This window comes from Plectrocnemia conspersa, unplaced genomic scaffold (assembly GCF_051122295.1).
Source record: "Plectrocnemia conspersa isolate PC_06_02 unplaced genomic scaffold, ASM5112229v1 ptg000001l, whole genome shotgun sequence".
NCBI lineage: Eukaryota > Metazoa > Arthropoda > Insecta > Trichoptera > Polycentropodidae > Plectrocnemia > Plectrocnemia conspersa.
The window spans coordinates 30,689,557-30,717,205 of record NW_028277165.1 but is presented as its reverse complement, the minus strand read 5'-3'; positions in this window follow the sequence as shown (position 1 = coordinate 30,717,205).

The window sequence follows — 27,649 nt, the reverse complement described above, 5'->3', positions numbered from 1 at the left end:
ATCAGAAGAAAAAAACATAATCAATAAAATAACAATTCCATACCTTACCAATGCACATATGAATTGAGACGGCTTTAAGACAGACCTAAAATGTTTAATCGTGCTAAAATCTAACAACAATTATAGAATGACTTTAAGCTGTACACATAACACAAGGAACAGAAATGTAATGAGAAAAACAATCTTGTCAGAGTAAAGAAAATTGTACTAGACAAAAAAATCGCGAGCAGAAGATGGCAGAAAAATGTTAGGTGACGCTTTTTCTGTATCGTACGAATTCACTAAAAATTTTAAGCACTCTAAAACTAAAAACGAAGTACATAAATCAATACAAAAAATAGAAGCATCCGCTGTAGCTAAAAATTTAATTCGCAAAATTAGCTCACGGGAAATTTTAAATGTTCTTAAAAACTTACTTAACAAAAGTTTGGAGAAGCACTAAAATTCATGCAAAAAAAAAACTCGATGGGAAACCTAAAAATCACAAGGCTTTGCAAATGCTCAAGAAACTTCCTTAAAAGAATATATTGAAGCTTATATTTTTACTTACGATACGTTTAGACTCTAATTTGTAATAAGATAATAAAATATGTCTAAAGTAATCACAATTCTGTGTGAGGGTTTCAACTACCTGCACAGTTAATTTAGAGGACATTCTAATGACAATTTTAGAGAAATGAAAATAACTGCGCTAATAAATTTTAATATTTCACGGACTACCTATTAACATATTCGCCCTGAAACGGTGATCAATCGTAAGCACCCATAAGTTCGGATAACTACTCTTTGTTTGGAAAGGATGCGTGATAGATGATGCATTGTAATCTGCGCAATACTATTATTATTTTTACTTCTTTGTTAACGATCGCTGAGAGTGGCCATCTAACAGTTTAAATTTAGACGCGTAAAAATATTGCATAAGTGTGACCAGAAGCGGTGCAATTGGCCCGCCAATATCCTCATCTGTGAATCGCCAGCATCATAAATAGATGAAACAGTTTGTCATATAAGACGCGACCAGAGAAGAAAGAATAATATTTTTTTAAATAATGTAGAACTGTAATTAAATATTGATAGTATTGTTTTTTTAATAAATCGTTAACATTCTAAGCATTAAATTTGGAAATAAACATTGAGTTATAAAAAAAAATATTCCTGTTTTTTTTAAAGAATAAAGAAAACTTTTGCAATACATTTTTTTCTATTTCTATTTTTTTCTATTTGCATACTTTTAATTGACGATTACATATTCCTTTAAAGAAAAAGACTATACTATGCTACGAGAGTTTTTATATTATTTTTTTTTTAATTAAATATTTGAACTTAATTGGCCCTTGTCTTTACCACTCCCTTGTTTTTAATTTTTTTATGTATACTAATATTTTAAAGAATATTATGTATACTAGTATTGAAAAATAACTGTGTAGTACGTTTGACTGAAAAAATAATGAATAAATCTAATGGACATTAAACTCTAATTTTTAATAAATTCTAAGGACACAAATCAATATGTTTTATGACCCTTTTAACAAGAAAAATATTTTGACACAATTATTATGTGTCGTCTTGATAATATTAAAAAAATATTGTGCTGAATAACTTAATTTATTAATGAAAATATTTATATTTTTTTAATTGAAAAGCAAAGCAAGAAAGGCACAGATAGTATAAAAAACATTAATAATGTGATTATATTCGAAATGACAGAATTCGTAGAAAATGAAATTAATTTAATGGAATTATTAAAAATCAAATTAAACCTAATTCTAATAATGAAACAGCTTTTATTTAACTTTCTAGGGTATTTGTATATATCTTGCTAATGACAATATTTTTTACGTATAAGCTTTTTGTAAATGTCTTAAGTTATAATCGTTCTCAATAAAACAGTAATATTTTTTAAAAAAGATTATAATATTTTGACTTGGATTTTAAAATATACATACAAACCTAATTGAAAAATTATAACCGTTTTATATACATTTCGATAGAAAGCCTCTTTAAAAAGGTCGCTTTGTCATATCTAAATATAATAAATAAAGGATATACCGGTTACTTTGTAAATATATATTGGCTATGTTTATTAGTCAAATTTATATTTGAAAAAAATATATAAGAACTTTTTTAGCATACATAGTATATGCATATGAATGTATACATGTAATAACAAAAAAATCCTTGATTACACCTAACCATATACATACATACATGTGCTAATAAATAATGACTAATAATTGAACTAGAAACTTTAAAATATTTCACACATATATATCTATATATTTATTTATAAATGTTTATTATTTTATTCGATTTAATATTTATACATTAACATCACGTTGCGAAGTATTGTAATATTAAAGATTGGTATAGACGTTAATTCATTGAGGCTTTAACGGATAAAACCGTCACATTTACAACACCGTAGTAAGCTACCATTAAATTATTACCTGGATAAAATTTAATCTTCTCGTGACATTGCCATCGTCTCATTTATTAACCATAATTTTAAACTAATTTTTATTAGACTTTAACCAAAACAGTAAAAGAGCGCACACGTTCGCGTTTATAGCGAACATTATGAATAAAATTTCGTTTTCGAAAGCGCATAAAATAAACAAATTTCACCATTGTATCGACACCAAAGTCTATACTTTTATTATCTTCCCTCACACTACAGTATTTCACGTAGTCATTGGCATGTAATACGAAACACACTACAATGCAAAATTGACTTTAGAATATCTCTTTCTATACCCTTTCACATGCGGTGTCGTTTCAGAGGATATTCGAAAAGTAAACTATGGACAAAGCCAAGAATAAATATTCAATGTATACGACCCTTTTCTCGTAAACTTATAATGATGTATTACATAAGTCGCCGAGGGTTCAACTTTGATTAGATTTAAACTTTGCTATATATTAACCATCAATAAATTGTGTGTTTCTTTAAATAAGACTCAAGTTAATTGTATACCTAATACATTTATTAACCTTCAATCTCTTATTCATTAATTTCAATAAGGATGATTTTTAGTTTAAAAATACACTTAAAATATAATTCTTAATACAATAATGTATCTTATTTTATATTCAACTTATATGATTGCCAATCACTTAATGAATAATAAAAACCAAACACAAATATTTTTTAAATCATAATTAGTTCTTAAAATTTTAATATTAAGAAAACATATAAATAAATTTATATATGTATAATTTCACTTAATGCTTAAATAAATTAGTTTCATATAATTTATTTAAAATACGAAATATAAAATTCTCAAAAATATGAAAATTTTCCGCTAAAAATTAAGTTACTAAGCTAAAAGTTTTTAAAGTAAAATCTTATGAGCTTCCCATTTAGAACTCAATGATTAAAGCTTAAATTCCTCCTTTTCAAATCGCTTTAATTGCAGCATCTAACTTAATACTGTTACATGCGACAGGAAATGCCAAATTGTATTATCCTCTAATCCAGGCAGCAGCGTTAATCCGTTAACGTGTCCTGCCTGGTGTCCAGATCCATCTGTACCCAATGTGAAATCGAATCATTTAATTAATCACAAGTCAAAGACATATTCAACTGACCCAAAAAAATTAGATTTTAAAGCCAAAGATCTTTGAAAAGCTTATAAACTTTTTGCTTTTATTAAGCTCGTCTATGTTGTTCCAGACTTTTGCCATTTTTCTACGTCTGAGTTCGTTAAAGCGGAATAGCTCTCGAATCGAACTGTAGACCAATTTGCCGTATGTTATGTGTTACGTGTATTATTTTCACGCTTCATATTTTTTTATTGAAATATTATCTACGCTTTGTCTAAATAAATAGTCAGGATAAATGCTTTTTGCTGGTTTTGTGGAGAGAAGTACCAAACTAGAAACGTAACAGGTGTCAACTATCGGAGGCAAAGAGAAAAGTAAACTAGGTTTTAAAACACGAAAACCACAAATGTAAACGTTTAAAATTGCTTTTTCAATGCTTTATATAAAACTATAAATAGATTTATTTATAGTAAATGATTTTATTATTTATTAATAAACTTGAATAACTTTTTTATTTATTTTATCATAAACAAAAACAACTAAGACAAACATAAATATTACATAAGTAAAACGTTAATTATTTAATAACGCTTCAAGGGTAATGGAGCCTAATTACATTATACATTCTTGGAATTCTGAAGCACTTTATTAAGAAAATAAAAGCTATTTCGTATACTTGAAATAATAAAAATCTTTATAAATATCTATAACCAAATAAAAGGTACGACATACATATATTCCGTAATTGAAATCTATATTACTTATTATTATTTTAAATAGGAATACTTTTCAATTTGCCTTTTAATCTGCGTTACATGTGTACGAAATATTTTTAAAAAACACATGATTTACTAATGAAAATTTTAAATATTTTTGCCTCTTAAAAACCTTTCACGAAGAGTTTAATCCACGTCCTAGGCAGTAGAGTATAGAGTTTAACTCGTTACCAACAGAGGACCAAGCACCACAGAGAAAAATTACGGGTTCGGCGTCGGGGCTTTTGCCCTTGTCTTGCTGGATACCTACAGGATGTCTCATAGGTCAGCACAATAGCAAGGTTTTTAGGTCAGAACCACACATAACCGCCAGCGCTTGTCGAAATATGCTATATAATCTCAGTGGAAACATTTCACCTAGAGAATAAAGCACAATTCGTTACAACAGAATAAATCTGTACCAACTGAGTCAGTCAATCAGATACAAGTCAGTATTAACCACCAGACTGAAATTCTTGGAATCGGTAACATCTACATTTTAATAATTACAAATTATTACGTGTAATACAATTTATAACCAATAGATGTCACTGCAGCTGGGACAGGATTTTTATTAAAAAAAAGCACATTTTTTTATTATAAATAAAAATTCGAGTGTCGCTGCCGGGGCTCGAGACCGCAACCTCAGAGTTATTAGTCTGAGACGTTACGGACTACACTATTCCGTCTTTATACAATGATAAATTTTATAATAAACGCGAATAGTTCTAAAGCGGTAAAATATGAAAAAAAAATTGTAAATTATAAAGAAAATAATTTAAAAAAAATGTAATTCGATATTGCATGCACAAAGTATTTAAAAAATATTATATAAAACAAATATTAAAATTTGCAAACAAATGGTAATCAAAGCGTTTTTCATGCATCATCCATCACCAATCGAATCATCGACGACTACAACGAAGACTCAAACCACGACGGAATCTCAAGATTTATACTAACATATATGTTTTACAATAAACAACCAACTGTTTCAGCTTTTAACTCGTTTCTTAACTACCCAATATATAAGATATTACAATGAGTAAAATAAATCGCTAATCTTAATTTATCAAAGCAACCAGTTAAATTGCTCGGCTCACAAATTAAGCAAGTCCATTCGTGTTTTATTTTTTTGAAAAGCAGCTTAAAAATGGTTTGGCTCGATTTTAAAAGCTTATTCTGTCGATTTGAAAGAAGCGTGCTGTAGTTTATTTTTACGGGTAAATTTGTTAAAATAAAATGAAAAGCAATTGATTTTTTTCGTGACTTGAAAGTCATTGCCTTATTGAAAAGCATACAATAAAGAGTAATGTTGCTTTGTTGTGTTTATGATATAACAACCAGCTTTCATTACCAATGGATTTAATGGAATGTTACAATAACAACTCGGCTATCGCAGTAAATTATATATATCATCCAACAAGATACGTCTCATCGTTGAATTTCTATAGTCAACCAAGATTTATAAACAATCATAAGTAAATAAAATAAATTATTTTTATTTGCTTTGGTACGAGAACATGCAATTTTAGATCGCATTATTTTTAATGAAAGGATAAGTTTACATATACAAAATTAAAATATAGACCCCGTATTACTATGATTAACTTATTAAGCGTCATTATAATATCATGTAAACATCCGTAGCTACTGATATACTACCCATACGTTATAATTAGTGTCTCTGACACTCTGTTCTAAGCTTCTAACTAAAACAAAGTTCATGCGTGATATTGACGCGGCAAATTTACCGATTCTAATTTATGTGGGAAAGAGAACATTCTCTCTACATTTACAGGTGGAGTTCTATTACCGTCAAAGGTTTCCTTGTATAGCAGTCGGGGGTCGAAACCTAATTATTAGTTTTCGCGTAACTTGCATTCGTAGAATAATTAGCCTGGCCTAGAATTGGAGAGCCATGCCGGAAGGGTGGAACTAATGCGATCAATTATTTCGATACATTGTCGTAGTTTCGCCACTCGATCGCTCGAGTAGTTCTAATTCGACATTCAGCTGTAATTTAACGCGAATCTCTCCGACCCAAACTCTCTGGCAAATTTGAGGTTAAATTTCATAAAGGTAATAAAAAAAGTTTCGCGAGCTTAATGATGATGTATGGCGAAAGAAAAACCGCGGCGGAAAAGCAGGAAATTTGCCTATCCGACGGCGGAAATGCTTTTCGCGAGTTTTAATGCGTTTGATTGTTCTATTGTTTGAAACGGTTTTACTCTCGTTATTTTAATCGTTAAAAGTTCTTACTGTTTTTAGATTTTGCTGTAAGTGTATTTAAATATCTAGAATTTTGTGGTTTTATTTTCAGCTTCAATGAAAACTTTTTTAGTTTTAATTAATTGACCATAAAAATAAATATAATAATATTAGATATTTTTTCACTCAGCACGATATTATAAGTACAGTGGAACCTAGGTTTACAAGCATTATTCGTTCTAGAAACGTGCTCGTATTTAAAAACACTTATCGGACGATAGTAACCCATGACGGCCGACTGTAGAAAGAGTATATTACCCCTTCGAGGGTTCCTCAAGGGTCCAACAGAAGCCCTCTGCCCTTTTGTTATGTATTAATGACATAAATACGGCTGTTATAAATTCTTTTGAATGCAGATGATATAAAATTGTTAAAATGCATTCGATCTATTTCACCGTGTTTATTGATTAGCAAACCCAAAGCATTCGAATTTGGATACATTGGTTAGATATAATTTTTAACAATCTTTAGATTCAGAACAGGTAATTATATTTTATAGAAATTTTCGACTTGTATATTTTCGTTTGATTTTGAATGGATTTTTTTTATTACATTACAATTAAATTACAACTTTACCTAATTATCGTCAAACTCAAACATTTACCACATTTATAATTACAAATTAAATCCTTTGCCTAACAAACATTCCCGGATTCACATTTCAAAGAAATACGTTACTTAGTTTACTATTCTAACAATACCTTAGAATAGGGTTTCGCAAAATTTTCCTGCGATGAAACACTTCGTAAGTCCTAAAATAATAACGGAACACTTGATTTATTTTTGTAAAGTTAATTATAATTTATGAGTAAATAAAATCATTTATCAAGTTATTATTAAAAATATAACACATTAACTACAATCTAATAAAGTTCTAAGTGATTTTAATGATTTTAGGTCCTTCAATAACAAATCTTCGAGAAATTAAGCACAATAATAAAAAGTTGAACTAATTTGAACTTCGTTGCAGCATAATAAGAAATACTGCTTAACATAAATAAATCATAGTAAACAAAAGTAAAATTAACGGGAAAGACAGAGAATGCTGAATTTTGGAAACTGGTATCTAAAAAATACAAGACTGTACAAAATTGTGCTACATTGTTGCGCTGCAAAATATTTTTGTGAATCATATTGCGCATTAAAATGTCATAACCGTTATTCACACGTGTATCGAATTATATATTTACTATAAATATGAAGTAATTAAGTAAATAAATATAGTATGGTCTCTTTACGCTATTGTTTTGTTTCCTTGTTGATGGATGAGCATTTAAGGCACAGTAAATTAACGTGAGTTTTAAGAATAAGACCCCATAATATATTTATTTGTTTCTTGTCCATGAGCGATTGGGTCCAAAACTGTAAAACTGCATATGGGGACACGGTCAATTGGGCGACGGCGATTGGGCGACGGTCAAATGGGCGATTCAAAATGGGCGACGGACAAATGGGCGATGGTCTTTTGGGCGACGGTCTTTTGGGCGATAGAATAATAATGCATTACATATAAATGAGATGCAAATCATGATCTTATAATTAATTAAATAATTAACATAATTTAATACATATTAAAATATATATATATATATATATATATATATATATATATATATATATATATATATATATACATATACGTACATACGAAAATATAAGTAATATTTTTTAGAAAATAATTAAAAGATAAAAACATTATTCGGTCTAAACAAAATATAATATACCTACATAAGATATATGTATATATTTACTTATCATTTGTGCATATTTAATCATTAAATATCACTTAAACATTTTGATTTTTTTATTCAAGAATTTAAGAGAGTTACCCGATATCATAAAACACTTAGGCTTAAGTCGGTAATTTTATTATAAATACCTACCTGATAAATGTTTATAGTGAGCCCTTACGCGATTTTTTTTTATGTTTTGAGCCTTGGAAACTACTGTGAGAACAAACTTTTGGAATTTCCAAAAATCACATATTTTACAGTTATCTATTTTAAATTAGATTGGATGGTTATATAAAAATATAATAACACAGAACTAGCGCTGATAAGTGTTTATCGTGAATTTTGCCCTTTACGCGATTTTTTTATATTTTGCGACTTACAAATTACTGTGAGAACAATCTTTTGGAATTTCCAAAAATCGCATATTTTACCGTTATCTATTTTAAACTGGATAGGGTAGTTATATATAAATATAATAACCTAGAACTAGCGCTGATAAATGTTTATCGTGAATTTGCCCTTAACGCGAATTTTTTTTATGTTTTGTGCCTTGGAAATTAGTGTGAGAATAAACTTTGGGAATTCACAAAAATCGCATATTTTACTGTTATCTATTTAAAACTAGATAGGGTAGTTATATATAAATATAATAACCCATAACTAGCGCTCAGTATACTTTTGAATTTTGACTGAAAACGTTTGCAAAAAGTCTCGTTGCGTCTTTGAAAATTATTTTTGTCGTGGTTTTAAAACACTTTGTCACAGTGTCATTGTGTTTTTGGTAAAAAATTCAGTACAGCAAGAAAATAAGTATGTGTTTTTTTATTCACATGTGGGTTATATTTGATGTGTTATTTATAGATAATTAATTGTTTTTTATAGATCATTGTTGAGAACTACTAATTTGAGTTACCACAGTTTATATTCTTCATAAATGGATAATTCAGGCATATTAAGTCAAAAAGACAAGGAAAAATATTTTTGGAATGGATATCTTTATGAAAAGAATAGACCAAATAATTTTAATAAAAGTTTTGAGGAACAATAGAAAAAATATCATAGAATATTTACGTGGTATTGCATATAATTATAATATAAGTTATTAATTTGAAAATAAAATTGTTTTTCATTTAATATACTTTTTCGTTTTAATGTATATTTTATTAATATTTACAATAAAGCAAAGCGTGCAAGATTTTTTAAATTTCTGTCGCCCATATGACCGTCGCCCAAATAACCATCGCCCAATTGACCGTCGCCCAATTGACCGGAATCGCCCATTTGTCCGTCGCCCAATTGTCGCGTACCGCTGCATATGCCTGCGTAACATAGCAAACATCTGTATTTGCCCCGGAGGATGGAGGAGGAGGAGTATGACTGTCCTAAATCATTATTTTATCGCTCGATTTTAAATTTCATTGAAATTAAATTAATTGGTACGGAATCATTAAAAAAAATATGTATTTAGCGGATAAAATGACAAACAAAAAAATTAATACGTTACCTGACTTTTTTTGGTTTTTAATAAATAAATCATCGGTGATCCATTGTATAATAGAATAAGTAAACTTTCTTTATGACAAATTTATCGGTCGGTGAATTTCAGTCTTTAATTTATATCAGTAAAAACTGATAAAAAAATACGAATGTATAAAAATTCATCATCCATTTTTTATTAAATACTTTAAAATTTTAAAATACGACTAATTGAGAACCCTAGTCGTGAACATTAAGCGGCAAGATGTTCTTTAAATAGCTGTGAATACAATATAGAGAAAACTTACTGGTATATAATTAGTTTAATATGAATAATAACAACAATTCTAGGTATTCAAAGCGGTAATTAATTTTATGTGGTTCGGTATTAGAATTAATCGTAACTGAGTTGAACAGATGGTTAAGTTTTATAAGTTATTTTCGAGTCATATTCAAGCACATATATTGCTGTGCACTTTTTTAAAGCTTATATGACCATCGAATATTTAAGATTTTAAGTCAGATACAGAAAACGAATGTCCGGCTCGACGGTAACCCACTCCGGCGCAAAACTGACGCCCGCTCATCGTTTCCCACCCCCAATCCTAAAATATTCCCATGACGCTGCCCGTCCAAAATATCGATTTTCTCAACTCTGTCGCCTCCAAGGTCGCATTTTCCCTCAAAACGATAATTGTCACACGTTCGACGTATCTTCTTCCGGCGCGAGACCAACAATAGACTGAAACAATGACGGCTGAAAAATTGACGCCGACGGTGAACAAAGCGTTTGTGTATACTTACATATACACTACGTACATACGTGTGTACATTGGGCAGTGTGCGCCGTGTGTGTTCTCGCATCCGTTCTGGTGCCGATGGTGCATTAAATATTAATCAAAGCCGCGCAGGAGCTTCGGTTCGGATGGAGACAGAGTGGGAGCGGCAGTGGGGTGAGATGGGTTAGAGGTGGAGGTGACTCCGACGCCGGCGCCGTAAGGAGCCCTTTGTACTTTGGCGCCGGCGCCATCCACAAGTGCAAAAGCAACAAGCTGCACTTGTAGATCGCGTGCCTGTGGTTGGCCGCACCTGGTTTGCCTGGCCGGGTCGGTGTCTTAACTGCGATTAAATCGAATCAAACTTGATTGCAAAATAAATGGATTAAATCTTTAGCGAATTGAGGAGCTTTGGACAAAGAGAAAAAGAAAGCTGAGTTGAACTTGTCTCGGTGGATTTGGATGGAAAAACAGAAGTGAGTGTGATTGATGATGTGTGAGTGTGTAAAATTAACGATAGAAACGAATGTGGCGTGTCAAAAAACAGATTAAATGTGTGCGTAAAAAGTGAAACTAAAGGACGACGTTTACATTGTCGTACACTAAAAATGTAGCTAAAAATCATTTCTTTTAAGTTTAAATTGTCTTTTTTTTATTTAAAAAACAATTTATTGTTAACAAATACAATCGATTCCGCTTAATCGGACCACTGGTTTATCGGGACAGGCGGTTATTTGGGCCAAATCACAAAGAACAGAAACCAAATAAGGGAATCTTTTTTATTTATTTATTTACAATCATAATTATTTTAATATGATACATATTAAATTTAAATTATTTTTTAAATTTAATTTTAATTTAGTATGCTATAAAACAAATTAATGCAATTTATTTCATGTGTACTACAAGAATTCAAGAAGAATATATGATTGCGTAGTACCCAAAGTCAAATATTGTGGCGGAAACGTTATTATCTGGGATTGCATGGTGACAGCAGGGGTAGGAAACATATACACTTGCAAGGGTGGTATGAATAGTGACATTTATGTTTTAATGTTGAAATCTAATTTAATGGATTCCTATTGAAGGCAACGCTCCGTGTCAAGTTTACGCAAGTGTACTACATCAGGGATAGCAAAAGAGTCGTCAATCGTTTAGATATGCTTTATTTGCCGTGAATTCTTATTAGAAATCCCCTTGAATTTGTCCAGAAATGTGCATGTCATATATTAAAATACTATGAATCTTTAGAAAATAAAAATATTTAAAAAACGTCTACTGACTGGCCAACTTTTGCCACCACTACCCCCCCCCCTTGAAAAAGCTTTAATAATGTCCTTGAGCACAAGAAATATTTTTATAAATTAAATTCATTATGTACATTATTTTCATGCATAATTTTTGACGACAAATAATTGATTTTTTTTATTAGTTTAGCATCTGCCCTTCAGGTAGCGCTGTTGTTTGCGAAAGCCAAGAAACGTTAAAGCGCGAATTAGAATTTCGTGTCCAGATCACGTCGGTGGGTCACCACTCAAGTGCCCACCCTTCAGGGGGCGCTGTGTAGCCAGCGAAGGAAACGGGATGTTGGATGCTCCAACAATAATACGACTGATGTTCTAGCGACTCTAATTGAGTACTGTCCTGCGTCTATATTTATTTGCTTAATTACTTCATATTTATAGTAAATATTTAAGTCAATACGCGTGTGAATAACAATAATGACATATTAATGTGAAACACGTGTAAATAAATAATTATATACAACTTGATTAATTTGTAACATGTGTCTATAATAATTTATCTATGCGAATTAATTTTTAATCAATAATATATAGTTAATTTGTTGGTTCCAAATATCCTAAATAATTTTTTTTTTTTAGTAATTTAATAAAGCTTGAAAAATAATTTATTTTTAAGCTTTATTACTTTAAACTTAATGTGTCTCAATTTAGCAGAATCGACTTAAAAATCACAATTTTACAAATGCTATTAAAGGTAATAATAGTATAAATTACACCAATTAATCAAGTCTAAATAACTTATTGTCTCGATGAAAGACGAAGTCTCCTTCCCGAGACCCGCAAACGTCCCTTAAGTAAGCCTATTAGACCCCTTCATTAAAATGTTCCCTCAATACTAAGGATTGTAATCACTTATATAGTTTTAAACTATTGTAATAGATCCTATGTTTTTTTAAGGCGCCAAAGAACGAGCTCATTATAGAACAATTTATATTTATTAGTTATCTTCACAAGATTTCTCAGACATTTATACTCGTATCTATATTTGTGTCCTAATTTTTTATGCAGGAGCGAAATAGTTGATTGTATTTAATGAAACAAATTTAAAAGTTGCCAGGGGGCGGTGTTGACAATCCAACAATACTCGGTGACTAGCTGTGATCTATACAGTGCCCAAGATACACACATAGTTTACGTGTTTTTTTTTCGATTTTATAAATACTTTTACAATTTTACTTAATAAAAGATACGCATTTATTACTGGAATACATAATGCATTCCGCTTGCAACATTATATTTGGTTATTCTACTACGCACGACTAAATGCATTCTAGTTAAAATTTACCTACATCAAACGGTAAACCAATTTTGTTATGCCACAAGTAAAAGCCCATAAATTATTTAAATTTTGATTATTATTATATTATGCGATCGATTCTGTATTGAGCTAATGTATAAATATTTTTTAATTAATACCTAGTCCGTATGTTACATAATATATGGTGCAAAATTTAGATAAAAATTCTAACAAAAGGACCGACGAAGCAGATAATTTTTAACCTATTAAAAGCGTATCCTTAAATTGTACTCATTAAAAACAGCTAGATACATAATTTACATTACAAACATAAATCACTATTGCTGTACGAAATAAATACATATTTTTCTTTTCACACATATTGATAATTACGACACTGAATCAATGTTTCTCTTCTTTGATGAATCAATTCCCGAAAATATAAAATATAAGATGTTTTTACTGAGCAAGATTGAATGTACTCTCAACGTATCATGGCAGTAATTTTACGCTCAATTAAAATTTAACCAGCGAATAAATTTGATTGAGACAAGCAAAAACAATGCCATTGTTACAACGAGCAGACCTAATTAATAAAGATGCTTTGAAGGACTCTTTTAATCACGACAAAGCAATGTTTATTAAGTTAGTACATATTACTGAAACCAGTAATTTTACATAACAAGTGTGGTGTAATCACCGTTAAAAGCACACATCAAAAATAGGCTCTTCTAAAATCTATTTTTTTACTAAATTAAAAGTGAGATAGGCATAGCTCTGAATATTATTAGACAATGCCTTAAATGCTCTCATAATTTCTCAAACTTTTTGCTACTTTATGAGCACACCTTTTCGTTATCGAAAATCAAAGCAAAATAGTTGCCACGAAGCATTATTACTAACTCAACCTGGACGAAGCGGGGTAAGTTAGTACCCCATCGATAGTTAGTACCGGGTCGATTCCGGTCACTAATATTGATTTTTAAAAGCATATATTTGTGTTTATTTTTTCTTCTTAGGAATTATTTCTTGAAAATTTCTCGAAAAAATAAATGAAAAAAAAAATTTTTTTTTCTTAGAAAAATGTCAATAAATGATTTTTCTGTAAAAAATAAATTTATAAGAATACTTTTAAATAGTTTACAACTACACATATACAAATATTTTTTTTAATAACACTCCAAAAATAGTGTTTGACAATATAAGTTTTATGACCGACTTTAGGAATAACGATCAGCAGTCGTTTTGTTTCGACTTTCTCGGACCGGATTTACCGGTCAACAAAAAGGATCAATGACTTAAGAATGATTATATTAGTCTTTTGCAAGAATTTGTTCGCTGGATAAATTAAGCAATAGTCCATTTTTTCATGTAAATGCTATATAATTTTCACGTATTTTTGCAAAATATGAAAGAAAAAATTACATGATAAAAATGACGGTAATATACATAACAAAAAATGACCGTATAATAATATCTAATATTATACAGATATTATTATCTTAAATACCAGTACCAATTATAAATCAAGGTGGTGGTAGAGTTTGTCTACGTTTTGTGAAAATAATTGCTTCTATCTTAATTCGGTTAATTTTAATTTGCCACCATTTAATTACAGAAAATGTATTCACGGCTATATTACATACATCTATTGAATCAATTTTAATATACGTTGAATTAAAGTGAATATAATTGAACAACTACTTTTTTTTAATTATTTTTTTTATGCTCATATTTTTTTGATTCGTGTTTAAAGTATATAATAAGTCTGCACCACAAAAAAATTTATAACTCAATTCACACTTTCTTAACCCATAATTTAAATTTTGCTGCTGCCAACTTTCATATTCAATTGACCTATTTTGCATGGTGTTGTGGTTGCGTGTTAAAACAAAGAAAAAAGTGTTATCGGATTTTGCACCCCAAATAAGAAAAATTAAGCCATTTCAAGAGCAATCATTACCGTTGATGTTTCATGGTAATTTACATAGATGATGCAAAGATAAGTTGGTACACATAGATCAATATAATAATTTAATAAACATTTAACTAGCACGATATAAGTAGACGAATAATACCTAGGCTTAAATTCCATATTAAATCTAGTGTTTTTTAATTTAATTTAATTAGTGACTTTTATATAATTATTATACAGATCAATCTTAACAGATTATGTTTAGTAAAAATGTTCTAATCACATAAATAAATATTAGTAAAATTAAAGCTAGTTCGTGCAAATGTAACTGTAATTTCAGTTTATAACTATTAAAATATATATTACTACTTATTAAGGTGTAAAATATATGTTTATGATAAATAAATAAATATTCAACCACACTTTAATATATCACAATTTTCTTTGACATATTATATTAATTTTAATATAAAAAAAAATACGTTCGTTTTTTTTTTATTTGAAATGAATATTAATAATGTTTTATATTAAATTCTATTGATTTTAACATTAATATAAAATATATTCAAAGTGAAGCGAATTATTATACGCAAACGCGTGCGGCGTAACGGCTATAACTTTACTATATACGACCAAAGGGCTAATAAACGTCGAGCTGTCTCGTTTTGAATGTTAATTTGCCAGAAATCCGATTGTAAAACGGTTCCACTCAATAGATTTTTTCAGTAAATCTAAAACCGTTAATATCCGCCCTAAAGATGGAACGGCAATGTAATTAGTGTGAAAAGCTTATACAAAGACGATCAAAACAACACAAATCATTTGCCTAAATGAAATATAATCTTTTTTGATAAATTGTAGATAAAAGTATAAAATATAATATTTTACAATCTCTAGTATTTTGTTTTATAAACAACAGCTAGTAATTAAAACTGCTAAAATTATGTTAGTTTATTTTGTATAAAATATCTTTGATGCCTCACTATATTTTTGGACCTCTTTTTTGTATTTAAACAATAGTATTTAATATAATATTTGTATCAATATTTTTATATATTTAATTGTTTATAATATAACAATGAAAAAAAATTCAAACGTATTTTTTTGTTTATTTTTATTAAATACTATTTGAGCAAAATACGAAAATCTAATGTTTAAGTTTATAATATAAATTATAGCTCTGTGCAAAGATTACCCGGATGTTTGGATTCCCTAACTGAAAGTATTTAAATTAATAATATATTTTAATGTTAGGTAAACAAGTATAATATATAACTTCACCATAAAATTTTGAATATTATGCAATACTCATAATGAACAACGATGCTACGTAACGTATATGCAAATTCAGTGTATATTATATTTTATATAAAAACAATATAAATCTTTGTACCCTTTTCAGGTACCGTAGCGAATTTATTTTACGTTATACGATACGTAAAACGAAAACATAGGCATTTATCAATATACAGTCCCTTTGCGAGAGAAAACACAACGGAATAATGCATCGAAAACGTTTGCTACGAGAATTTTACAACGACATACATAGTATATTTATATAAAGCGAACCAGCGAAGCCTACGTGCCTTTAAATAATACATTGACTCTTTATGAACCAACAACTGATTTATTTAAACGATTATATACAGTTAATACAATAGACGCGTTACGCTGTAATTAAATAATTTTATTTGAGTAAAGTACATATGTATCATACACACTTCGACGTTTACCAGTCACATCAGCCTTTATGTTTTAATAATACTATGCAGCTATTGATTTTATAGCCGACAGTAAAGTGTCAGTAAAAAATTCATATTGTTTGCTTAGTGTTATGAAAACATTGCCTTGTAATAAAAGTATAAAATTATAAAACAATTCAAGGGATATAAAATCATAAACTGTATAATACATTATGGAATACATGCAATGGTCCTGTTAAAATCATATAAATATAATTATTTAAAATTTCTCTCTTACAGCTGACTCTGGGTCGAGATAATTTGGGAATTCAAAAATTGCAAGAATGTTTAGTCCATCTTAAAGAGTAGTTGTCCTCAAATGCGTTTTTACAGTTACTAGAATTGTTAAAAAATAAATTGTAAAATATTTAAAACATTTTTGTAGCACGATTCTAGGAGAATTGGTTTTAATGCTTCTATTTTTTCTACAATAAGCACCTGCCTTCTTTACAGATTCTTTGCTCTCTGCGATTTTAGAATCCGAAAGCGCGATTTCTAAGCCTGCTGCATGCTGCATTTTGAAATTTATGTGTAAATCCAAATTAGTTGTTATGCCTTATTAATTGTTTAAGCCGTAGCTGTAGATATTGAAAAACAATTAATCTTTTGCCTTCTTTCAGATTTTTTGGAAAATCGCATTAATGACTAAGAAAGAAAATGAAAAGGCGTTACGAATTAAAAAAGGATCATATAAATAACACGCAAGGATTCTCCGGTGCATTGAATAAATATTTCTTTGTATCGAAACGCTTACAGGAAACAATATATCACCAGAGAAGAAAAAATCACCCTAAGGCAACATTCCCGTTGCACAATTCAAGATGTCCATTGAGCAAATGTCGCTTTCTAAAAGCGTATACATATTTCGTAATTGTAAGGAGCGAGTGTACCGATTGGCTTGATACTCGCTGGTCGCCAATGAGACTTCGGAAGACACTCTAAGAGACTAGCAGACGCCCGTCCGCCCGCCGACAACATACGATCATGAATGCTCACATCCTGAGAGGGACTCCACTCTTCACAGAGATTAACCTCCGCAATACTGTCACTGCCACACCAACCAGAACTCTAAGGATCTATCACTGACATCATCCCTGCGGCAGCTTCTCCACCACCGCTCAGACATTAACGACCTCGCCTAGTCTCTCGCAATATGTAATATATTTTAATAAAATTCTCGCGTAATATGTACATACATATACAAAATATAGATATGGCAATTGATATATAGTTTCACGAAGTATTTTACAAATAAAAATATGATTTTCCCGGAATTTCTTTGAAATGTTTTTAGACAAAAAGAATGCAGCAAAATACTAAAAATGTAAATGACCGTTATTTTTATTTGAAGAGTTTTATTATGAAGCCACAAACCCTCATAAATCAATTTTATTGTCCATGTTCAAAAAGTCATTAATTTAGTTGTTAAAAGTCATTCTCGTTTATTTATTGACATTTATATTTATAGAAATTATTTTTAGTTTTACCCTTTTTATGCGTGAATAATTATTAGAGTGACAATAAGAAATGTTTTCAATAAACGAAAAAAACAAAGACGATGATTTTCTAGACTTATTGATCCAAAAGAAGAAATATTTTTTGCCCGTAGTTCAAAAAATATTTTTTGGACAATATAATAAATTAATGAAAGTAAATCAATAAATTAGACAAAAATGTTTTTGTGCACAGTATTGATTTTTATTGGTACTCGTATATAACAAAATAAAGGATCAGTGTATAAAGTATTTTTAGAAGTACCTGAATTAAATGATTGAACTTGAAACACAAAATATTAATAAATAGTCAAAATGATAATTGCTCACGAATGTCGGCAATTTAAGTCAACTTTTTCCTACTTGTTTATTATCTTTTCAAAAAATAAAAAGATGACAATAGTTACTAGATCGTCATTTAATATCTTTAAAAAAATGTTCTGAGTAATGAATTCTTAACTTTTTTCGAAAAATTAGCAAACATATACATATTTTTAACCGATTAAGAATATACTAATAGAAATAGATTCAACCCAAGCTCATAATATAAATAGAAATGGTCAAACCAAAATACACCAACGTATATTTATGCAATTAGATTATTTTTTTAAAAATAAAATTTAAGAACAGAGGTTAAAACAGTGACTTTTTGCCTTTTCTTTTGGTTATATCTTCAGGCAGGAAAATATATAAAATGATCAAAAATGATGTACAATTAATTTTAATTAAAAACCTTAAAATAAGAATTATTAAAAAAAGGATTTTAGTAGAATCGACTTTTAGCTTTGAGAAGAAAGAAAATATTTTTATTATTATAATGCGTATGTATAGTTATAGCAATGTTTAATCAGAAACAATTAGCTTAGCGTTATATGTATGTATGTATATAAATAAACAGACGTATGTATGTTCTTTATATATTTTCCACCTCTCGAATGATACTTGTTCGTCGCTTTTGCCTTTTAAGCTTTTTTGCAGAAAAAATATCCGTACGTTTGAGCCGTAATCGCGCGACAGGGTCGGGACACATTCCCTTTTAAGGTCTAATTAAATTAGGTCCTACGCAAGGTCTACTAATTAAGCCCAAAACAAACGTTGATTTCGATGAGTTTTTTATTCCGTCTATGCCTTTTGGGTTTGGGTTTTACGGGAAGGAAAGCGCTGAATTCAATGCAAGACACGCTCGATTCTGTGTGCTTGAAAATTATCTTTGTAAATACGTATATATTTTATATAAGATCAAGTATGTGTCTTCTTAAAAATATATATATAATAACTTTATTTTATATTTAAAATAAGTCTATCAATTCTTAAAATAATAAATCCGGACAGAAGTCTTCATTTAAGATCTTAAAAAAATATTAATTACATGGCGACTGAAATGTGTCACACTATCAGAAAAAACTACAAAATTTCAATGACATGGTGAGCTTACGAGATAAAAGTATACTCATCAATGAGTCATTTAAATCTGTACATTTTTAGAGAGATTTTTTAATATTCTACAAACACTTTGTAACTATAAAAAGTCGCAATGCTGGAAGCATTACATTTAAAACACTATGTGTTGGTGGATGAAAATGAAAAACGCTTAAAAAACATGGGATTAAAACGCTAGGTACAAAAATATGGATGAAAATAAATAAATTTTATTTTTCTATCTAATATTTCCGATAAAAACAATCTGTGCTAGAGAATGGAATAAAATGAGATAATATCTATGAAAAATAATCAACAATATTTTATAAATAAATGACTAGAATTCTTGCATAAATTATAAGACATTTTTTTTTTTGTTAGTTCGTTCTTATATAATTGCTAAATATAGTTCTTAGTCAATGTTTCAAAACTATTTGTTATTTCCGTACAAACTACAAACCAATTATATATTATACTACTACTACTACTTACTTATGTTTAACGGACCCTCTTCTTAACTGTCTAAAACCGTCTAATATAATATTACGATATTTATTTTTTTCCTTCAGATTTCTAACCATTAGGTTGCGTCCGTGCAAAATAAATGAAGGCGGGTCAATGATTTGTGTGCGGCTCGAGGCATCGTTTAAGGGCTACCCCCTGGTAACGAAGCGCAATTATTTCGTTTAATAGCACGTACTTATGGAGCACACTGTAGCTCGGCAATTGGCCCGCTTTGTACGTGCAAACTCACACGATGAATAATTGCAAAGCGCGTCGAATTCCATCACATACTACCACTGTTCGATTCTGCAATTCAAATCTAGTATGTGAGAAATTCTTGGGATATTGAGATTTACACGATTGGTTCCTATCTAAAGCACCTATTCTAAATTATACATATATTATAATATAATTTTATATCACTTATACATTATTTGATTAAATTTAAATACTTTCAGAAGTATGAATTATCATAGAATTTGTTTAAAATAAATCAGCTAAAATTAGGTTTGAAACACCTTCTTTAATAAACTTACGAAAAAACAACAAAGTTTTGTGATGCACAATAATGCTATAATATATTTTTGACATTTGATTAAATATTAATTCGTAGTGAAGAATTTACTTTTTTTAACTTAAGTTTTTCAGTCAAGTTTATATTAAAAAATTGCAAGTATTTACTCAGAAATATACTAAATGATTTGATTGGCAAATAATACACTAAAATAACCAATTAGTAAATTTGACCACGTCAAGTTAAAAATATAAACTGCAATGATTAAATACTAAATATAGCACACATTAGTAACACAAAAGTTTGCAATCGAGGTTTATTTTTATTTTGAGCTTCATTTATAAGCTTTATTTTTGTACGACCATTATGCAGATCGATTTCCATTGTCTTAAAAGCTTTTCTTTTAATCACACGTTTTAATACGTTTGATCGCGCTGAAGAAGCCTAATTTGTGTGGTAATCATTCGTCAGATCTAAAACTGTTGTATTACTAACCCTTTACATTTGTGCCAGCTCTAAAATTGCTGTGAATGTTTCTGACAAACCAATACATTTAGTTGGTTGGTTCTTAACAGTACCCACACTAAAAGTGCTTTAAATTTATTCTTTTTATTTTAAATCAATACCTGAATTCAAGACAAAATTCATAGATCAAAAATAGTGAATAAAAAAATTGTGAAGTTTTACTGGTTTGCCAATGTTAAAAATGGAAATGTTTGTTTAAAAGGCAGGCCTAGAAGTGAGACACCAAAATACGCATAGCTGCAGAAATTGAAGCCAATACAGAGATGTCGATTCAGGAGTTAACCGAGAAGATCATGACTTAGCATTCAAAGAATTTAAAAAATAGTGTGAAGGCGTGGAAACAATACGTATAGGCAACACATGCACTAAGCGACGAGAACAAGGCGACGCGCCTGCTTCATACTGCGAGAATCGCGCGAATTCTACCGGATGTAAAACTATTGCTCACCCATCTAAGTCTTAAGAACATTATTTAGACGGTAAAAAAATAATATATTTAGTTTAAAGTTAAAACATCATTTTCTGAATATGTCATTTTTTGCAAACATGGGGTTAAAAACTTTCCTGATCTTTGGAAGAAAGTAGTTCTGTCGATGGAGATTATTTTGTAAAATATAATTCATTAAAAAAATTATTTTGGGTTATTATAATATAAATACAATAATATGTATATAATAAACAAATATAGCACAATAAATGCAACGATGAGTAAATTTCATCACACAAGCACAATATTCTAGTTTGTGGCACAAAGACGCTTTATCGCTATTTCGTTTGTGTTATGAAATACATTCATGCACTTCGACACCCAGTGTACGTGAAAAATTTTCCATTCGGCGTATTTTCCATTGGGAGTAATTTCAAATAAATGATGTCTCGATGGCTGAAAGAAAATTCAACATTTTTACTTGCACACATCTACCTCTATGTATGTATAAATATAATACACATACCAGAGCATTAGACAGCCTTCAGGACTGAAATTTTATCACGCCAAGAAATTCTCTCGAGTGCCGATACGAGAGTCGAAGGAAATTTGATTTGCACGTGTGTAAGTATGTTCGATTGCAATTTTGTGCAGTAAAATATTTTATCTAGAATGAATAGCATTGATTAGATGCGAAATATGAAGTGAGGAAACATTTCTAATAAACATAATATTGCTTTTCTTATAATTTACAAATCCAGAGCTTGAGAAAAATAATATGGCTGTGGAACTGTGATACAGAAGGCAAGGAAAACCACTGTTTTAATCTCCCGAGACAACCACCATAGAACAAGTAAACCAAAAGCCATGGCCCAAATTCCCGGCATTTCTTAAATGGAACAGAGGTGCGAAAAATCTCTGGACTCAAAATGCTGGATATTTAACAAATAGATACCAAAATGTATGAATTATATTTCAACCGATCAAATTACATTAAAAAAAAAATATAATACAAATTGATGTATAATATATTATTCAGATCACCCAAACAACAAACATATAAACGATGTAGCAATCATTATCATGATGCAAATAATGATAAATCTGATTAATGTTAATATAATACAGCTGTCAATATAATATGCTACTCCAGCTGATAAATAAGAGAAAAAATAAAATTATAACAAGAGATCTAAAAATTATTAAAATATATAATTCTAAAAACAACGTATTAATATAGGTGATTTTATTGCAAAAGTCGGAAATAAAGAATCTCCGAAAATAGCAGGACGGTTCGGACTAGGTGATCGCAATGAAAGAGGAGATCGACTAATTTAATTTTGCCAAGAGGAAGATTTCATCTCCAGTTCCTTATTCAAATTACAAAAAAGAAGGCTATATATAACATGAAAGTCACAGTTAAATTATAAGGCTAATATATGATGTAGCGATAATAATTTTATATGAATTAATAAGAGCTTTAAAAACAATGGATGACGATGGAAATATTAGAACTAATGAACAATCGTAAAAAATTGAAAAACTTCTTGTAAAAGAAAATCAAAAATGGATGGATGATTGAAAAATCAAAAACGCAAATAAATAGAAAATTTACAATAAAAACACGACAAATATAATTTACAATAATATTTTTTAAATGCTACTAGAAAAATATTACTTGGCTTGAGTGAAAACAAATAATAGACTAAGTATATAATAACAATATTTGGAGACCACAAATGAAAACCAACTTGAAATGAACGGAGATGACAGTTAAATAAATTTTTCGTGCAGCCAATTACCAAAATATATATCACATATCTAGAATCGGACATGACACCAGAATAAGAATAATTAAAAAGTACAGAACAACTCATGTATATATAATGTATTTTAAGCAATTGCTTATTCTTTATGCTAGTTATTATATATGACCTACTACTTGAGCTTTTGAGCTCCCGAAAATTTCAAGAGAGGAACTTCTCCATACATATTAATTATTTAATGTGTCTCTCTTGAGACTTTTTGATAAAAACAACGTAACCTTTACATACTTTTCTAAATGCCATTAAGACTTCATTTAGAAACGACTTAAATATTCATTAAAATCTATATTTCTTTAATTATTGTCTCGATATGAATCATATAAATGAAAGTTTTATTTTTTACGATTAATATCTATGTCTTAAACGACAAATAATTAAAAAAAACATCTACTATATTATGCTCAGATATAGTATGCATAGCAATATTTCTCATAGAGACTTATTTCTCGGTAATTTTCATAAACAGAATATCTAACTAAAAGAAATAAAAATGTATAAGAGCTTCATAATGATCGCCGCACAAAAACTCCATTAATATTAATTCGCAAATTAAAACATTCCGGAAAACGTTGCGCGGAGCAACATAACAAAATAACCCAGGGTTCTATCTAACAGACTATATACATAATATCAAATAAGCATACGTATAAAGGATGTGTGTCGGATGAAAGGAACCTGGACATAATAATTAATGATTAAAGTTTTTAACAGGTCAATCCTAGACATATATCAGAGTTAAGGTCGCTCCCAATCGATACTGTAAATCAAACAAGATCAAAACAGATTGTAGACACGTAGATTGGTTAAATTGCGGCACTTGATTAATCTCCGATGTCTCCGGTACACGGATTTAATGGGTTTCCCCTTACCCGCTTTTCCATTTCGCTCCGGAACGATCAATGAGCGATTTTCTGTAAAATTTAAAAGTAACCCTCGCCAACTTTTGCGGCTTAACCCTTGAACAACGATATTCCTTGTACAAAAAGATTTTTTGATAATTAATCGACTTGTAGCACAATTGCAAAGAGTACTGCAAGAGATTATGAATAATCTGCCCCCGCTCTTACACAGTTATAATATAAAAACAATTATTGATTGTACTATAATTGATGTATTTAAAAAAAAACTTATACCCACGATCAAAATAAATAACTATTTAGTATAAATAAAACCTTTATTTCGGATTAAACTTTGCAAATTAATTTATAATAAAACGCTAGCTAGCGTAAAATATGTTTTTCATAAAAATTAATAAAAAAAATACTTATAAAGGAAATGCGAATTACTTTTTATGATTTAGTGATAAATTTTATATATGTATTATTAAAAAAATCATCTTAAATTTTTTTTATTAGTTTATTAGTATAAAAAAATATATTTTTTGTACTAATAAACTAAAAAATAGATACGCCTTAATTTTTATGTGGTTATAGTAGGGTTAAAAATAATAAAATCGAGCCTATAAAAAAAGTGTTTTCGTATTTTCCTTCTATTTATTTTCTCAGCGAATACGAAAGTTATTTTTTTGTACATCCAAGCTAAACTAATTTATTATTGATGAGTGCTACTTATTATTGCGGCCACAGCGCCGATCTCTAAGCCCAAAAGGACTAAGAAACCTATGAATATTCAAATATATTTACGCCGAAATTAATTAAAACAAAATTCAATATTATGGTCCTTTTTCTAGAAATATATTTTGCCAATTTTCAACCTCACTTATGAACGACTGTATAATTAATAAGGGCTCTGAAAAATACGCTAACGTTCAACTTAAAAATATAAACATAGATTTTGTATTTTAACAAAAATAATATATTGTATTATTTTAGCTAATTTAATTTAATATAATAAAAATAATATATTTTATTATTTTAGCTAATTTAAGAATAATCTACATTAAGCCCTAATCGCTAAAAAACGTATCAAAATATTTACAGTTACTAATCGTGTTTGTAATTAATCTAAATTATTATCGAAACACGCTGCTATATGTATACAAATACATACATATGTGCTCCTAATTAATCGTTGGCCCTAGTAATTGTACAACTTTACGAACTATATGTCAGCACAGGTCTAATCAATGTTTTGTGCATGATTATCTCCATGCGACGAGATAGTGTTCGCGATTTGAACTGATTTATTAGACCGAAATAACATTTATTTGCTGACATGATTAGTTGTTTGTTTCGTTTATTGGTGTCGTTTTTAGCTGTTACCAGATTTCTTAGTATATTAAACTGTGAACACCCTCAAAAGAATACTCGCATGATGCTGTATTTTGACAAATATTTTGCTTTTGCTTAGTTCTTCTATTGGCTGACGATTCAAGAGCATTGAAGATTTTTATTAGTGCCAATTTTGACCTTGCTACAATATCTATGTCATCTGCATAGGCGAAGTATGAGTTTGACATCTCTTATTATTTTTTCAGTGCAATATTAAATAAATACAATTTTTAATCAATATATGTTACTGCAGGTGTGACCGTTTTTTTTTTAATAATATTGCATTTTTTATAAATAAAAATTCAAGTGCCGCTGCTGGGGCTCGATTTCGCAACCTCAAAGTTACTTGTCTGAGACGTTACGAACTACGCTATTCCGTCCTTAATGATTCAAGACCTCAATAATGAATGTTTTGACAGACTCGCAAACATCATGGATCACTTCCAAAAATTAATTGTATAACGTGCAATACTATCAATACGTGATTTCGGAAAAACTTAAGCCCTAGTTAAATTTATAAGCAATCCATTTAATTATTACGCAAGCACTTGCTACAAGAATGTAAAGCTACTTTGACAATTTAACTGTTGTAAATAAAATTACTACTTTATAATGTGATGTTTCTTTAAAATCCAGATCTTTGGAACAACATTTATCAAGCAATGATAAATTTGCAACTTTAAAGAGATACTTATTCCTGTTTTGGTTCGATATATTTGTGTGAGTCAGCATTTTCTTATCTTTATATGATAAAAAATGAGTTTTAAAAATAATCACACCAAAGATTTACGTTATAAAATTATTTTCTCGAAAGCATAAATTCGCAATTAAACCAACTACAGAATCATAATAAAAATAGCCTCCCTATCATTGATAACCTAGAGGGTTTAAATTTGATAGATATTCGAGAATTTGATATGTGTGCGTGACATTTTTGTGTTAAAAGTTGGCCACCTATGTATATCATAGGAGCACTTAGATTAAATTATAAATAATTTTTATGGCACACTCTGTCCTTGTGTATAGTGTCATGCTAAATGGAGTGTCAGCGTACGACGTTTTCTTTTGTCAAAAACAATTTTTCACATTTACTTACCTCCCTACAGGATTGGGAGATTTATCATTTTAGCAGAAGCACTATGAAACACATCTGGAGTGTTGTTTCAACTTGAGATAAAAAGATTGATAGTAATCGTTGTTTTATATATATTATATAAATATACACATTACTCTCGATACATCTAAATATATTAATATTATATTATCTTGAAACAAATGTATTTAAATACAAGGATCAGTAGAGAAAGTTTGGGTCCAAAGAGATCTCTTAGAACCCTTCAGAGTACAATCGGAGGTATGGCAAAGAAACGTTTTCTCATCCGTATTATTTAATATAAGTCAGAAGAGCATATTGTGAAAAAATGCGGAGTCTAGTTTTATGGTTGAATATATTCATTGACAAACTATTGTATATATTAAAAAAAAAATTACAGATGTTCCAAATAACCATAGTATTATAAATAAATATTTCTGTAATTTATTCCAAAATATGCCCGCAAAGAAGAAGATAAACGACGCGGGAGAAAAGCGGTTCGAAATTTTCTCAAACTTTCCGACAAGATTTAGTTTTTCCAACTGTCCCATCCTTGGCCCATTCATCTCCCCCGGGGAGTCCACAGATTATATCCAGCCTCTAGGGGAGTCTTGCATGTCCTTCGTACATTTCATTATGCTCTTCCCTTATTCCGACATAAATCCTCTTTCACGAAGCCTACGTGATAAAACTATCGATCAAATATTACCGTGATTTATTGCCACACACACATATACTTGATTCACGTAAAAGTATCACCTTCGATAATAAAATAAAATTAATTACTGGCAATTAATCTGTATTTTAATATTTTTTTATAAAACTAAATGTTTTATATATTGTTAAAATACTTTAAATAATATCT